Raw genomic sequence first — 3,575 nt, 5'->3', positions numbered from 1 at the left:
ACTCTCCCCCACCCGCTTCTTTAGTTGTCTCTCTTTCTGATGATTGTAGGATAATGTTTACAAGCATTTCCTTTCATCTACTATGGTACTAATAAATTGGGTAATAAAAGTAAAGACAAAGAATATTATGTCAACCAATGTTCATCTTAGGTAAATTTTAACAGCATTACACCCAAGTGTCTGGTTTAGGGAAACTACTTGGAACTAAATTAGGTCCTCTTAGGCTGATCTTCATTTTTCTATTCATCCTGGAAAATCCTTAAATGTTTTAAACCTATAATACATCAGCTATAGACATTCTAGCAAAACAACCAAAAAGTTTCTAATCTACATTGACTATCTTGTTAAAGGTTTCACATCCAAACTAAGCATTGTATTTATTTGTGAAAATAAATGAAAGTAAGGTGCAAATAACACTATTTTGGAAATGAAAAAATGATTTGAGCATTTGAAATGTACAGAAACATTATACATTACATAAGATTGTATTATGTATGCAGGTCCTTGTAAGACATTTAAGTTAAAGTTTTCTTCTATTTTCTTCTATTTTCAACATAACCAGAAAGTTGACCAATGAAATTCAGTACCTTCCTTTTTTTTTCCCAACTTTACTTCCCCATTTTTTCATGAGTAAAAATAAATGTTGTCATATGCCACTAAGGTTTTTTTTATTGACATATAGTAATTGTACATATTTATAGGGTGTAGTGTGACAATTAAAAATAGAGAACACTTCACAAATTTGAATGTTATTCTTGTGCCGGGGCCATGCTAATCTTCTCATATTGTTCCAATTTTAGTCAGTGTGCTTGCAAAGCAAGCACTTTATTTCCACTTCTTTGTGGAATTAAGATTATCTGTAAATAAACACTAGAGTATATCAGGTCATGAAGCTTGTTAGTCTCAACTCACCTGGCACTGATGGCAATATTACTCACCACTTCTGAAATTCGCCACTTGGATCATGTAATAGGGAATCCTATAGGAACATCTTGGCCATAGTAAGACCAGGTGACATTGTCAGTATTCCTTCCTCCTGTTTTCATTCTCCTGTTCACATAAGTACAACAGGCAATGAAGATACTTCCTGAACATAAAAAAAATATTTTTTTAATTTTATATATTATTTTTCAAATATAATTACAGAAGGATCATATTCATTGGTCATGTAGTGAAGAACATGAAACTGAGCCCGTAATCCTAAATTAATTTTTGTCTAAAATGACCCCCAAGCTGAAATCAGGTTACAGATTAACCCTTTCACACCTACTGCTAACAAGTTCTTTGTCCTGATAACTCAAAATACCAACATTGCTATAAGTAGCTTAGACAGACCCAGATCTACCTCATGTATAGGTCAACTCAGGGGACAGTAGAATTCTGCAGCTACCACAGTGGCCTTGGAAAAATGTAAAAATAGATAGGCACACAAAGTATCTTATTTGCCTGTCACGTTTACCCAAATACTTGCCTCTGAGTACTTCTGTTCCTGTCACCAGACAGGGAGGTACTCAGTGCCCACACCTGGGCTATGCATACACATCCTTATCAACAGGGCACAGAGATCCTGGTGTCAGTGCCTAGGAGTGTTCTCCATTCACAATCCTTTGGTAACTGAAAGTTTCATTTGCTTGGTTAGGTGTGTAACAGGGAGTTCACACATTGAATTGTGACTGGACTTCATTTGACTATCCTTGACTTACAGGCCTTTTATAACCTTGAAAAGCTTTCTAGTACCAATACTCACAAGTGGGTTACATGAACATCATGCTGCATAGCTATTTCTTACTCGTCCACTTTTTCAATTTGGCTTTACTTCTTTCTCTATTATTTCATTTCACTATGTCAGAAATTGAAATTTGGGTAGGTCTTCATTCAGATGCATATTGAAAGCAGGGATGGTGTTTTCTTCTTCTGGAATACCCTCATATTTCCCATCCATCATCCAAAACTCCTTGGCCTCTTTCTCCATTAAGTTCTCCAGGAAGTATTCTTTGGGTACCCTAGTCTACAATGCTCACTATACCCTACTGTTATATATTTTGGTTTTAATGTTTTTTTCTTACAAAGAGAATACAAGGAACTATTTACATATCTCTTCTCATGGGGCTTTAAATAGTATCTGATATATTTGTTGAGTTTTAGCAACTTCATGATCATTGTAATTTATCTACTTAAGATTTATTTATAACTTGATGACTTATAACATTTCTCCTATGTGAATATAAAAGTAAATCATTTGAGGATCTTCAAACTTATAGCAGAGAAAAACACACAACAGGCATTTCAAACTTCATATGTCCAAAACAGAACTCAATTTTTATACCCCCGCCCCAGAACTCTCCCTTCTCCCAGCATCCATTATTTCTAAAAATGTTGCTATCCTTCATTCACTCAGTTTCTTAAGCCAAAAATCGTGCTGTTCTTGTTTTCACTGTCCCTTGTTGTTAACTCGAGTTTCATATTTACAAACTCCCTGTTATAATATCCCCCCCAAAACAAGAAGAGCAAAGTATTTTAGTTTCAGCTGATGAAAGCTGTGATGTCTCTTCTGCATGTATAGGTTTTACCCAAAAAGGTTTACAAAATGAAAAATAGATGATTATTATAATGGCAGGAACTACCTAGAAGCTGGTGAAACTATTTCAAAATGTTTAAAGTTACCATCTTTCATTTAGTTTATTTTTAAGAAATAGACCTCAAATTTTGAAGAATCTGAATAAGAGCTCCTCTGATAATACCCAGTAAATGTAGAGGAATCTTTAATGCTTGCATAAAGTTAAGCATTTGTCGGTCCTATTCCTACAGCAGTATCTATGTTCCCATGGCAGTTTACAACGGCCCTGTGCACATCACATCATTTCTGCATCGCCATAGCACCATGACACTATTTTCACCATCTTATAGATGGAGGTGCTGGTTAGCTTGCCCAAGATCACTCAGTGTGTCAGTGCTAAAATTCATCCCAGAACCTCAGTTTTCTAATGCCTTATATGGTGCATACTCTAACTTTCTCTGGGCAATTCTTCCCCCAAAATCAGTAGCAGAGCCCAAATACACACACACACACACACATACACACATGTATACGTGTATGCATGCATGCACCAATACATGTGCACACATACAGATACACATACAAGCACACACAAGACTTTCTCTGTAGTCACCAAAAAAAAAATTACTGTTTCAGTGGTTCCACAGTCACCCTTGAACTCTGCAATTTGCCTGAATTGCTCCCTTAGACTGGGGTATTTCTTGAGATGCTTGAACAGAATCACCTGAGACCCCATTAAAGCACATTCAATTAGCCACGTAATGCATGACACTGACCCACAATGGAGTCACTGACACCAATAACCAAGGACCCCCGAACCCCCACCCCAGGCCTTTTGACTCAGCTCATGAGGAAGAGAGCTAACTCAGGCCCTGGGGCAGCAGGGTATGAAGCCAGAGCCAGCAAATGTCCTGAGTGGCAGTCCTGGCATTGGGTTGTACGTGGGTCCATTTTGTTCATTTTAAAGCCACTGTCCTTTATAGAACAAATCTCTTCGGATCTGTGCCTGCTCAGCATG

The 3,575-nt window shown here is 37.0% G+C and overlaps 1 non-coding gene across 1 annotated transcript; it reads right to left on the bottom strand.

Annotated features, from left to right (window-relative positions):
* Positions 1-718: 718 nt before the first annotated feature.
* On the bottom strand, positions 719-824 carry LOC124082168 (U6 spliceosomal RNA). Its single transcript, XR_006848284.1, has one exon. It is a non-coding gene; the product is annotated as a U6 spliceosomal RNA (small nuclear RNA).
* Positions 825-3,575: the final 2,751 nt, after the last annotated feature.

This window comes from Marmota monax, unplaced genomic scaffold (genome assembly GCF_021218885.2).
Source record: "Marmota monax isolate L192 unplaced genomic scaffold, Marmota_monax_Labrador192_F-V1.1 WCK01_AAM20220418_F8-fsc00044, whole genome shotgun sequence".
NCBI classification, from domain to species: Eukaryota; Metazoa; Chordata; class Mammalia; order Rodentia; family Sciuridae; genus Marmota; species Marmota monax.
This window is presented reverse-complemented; position numbering and strand designations above follow the sequence as displayed.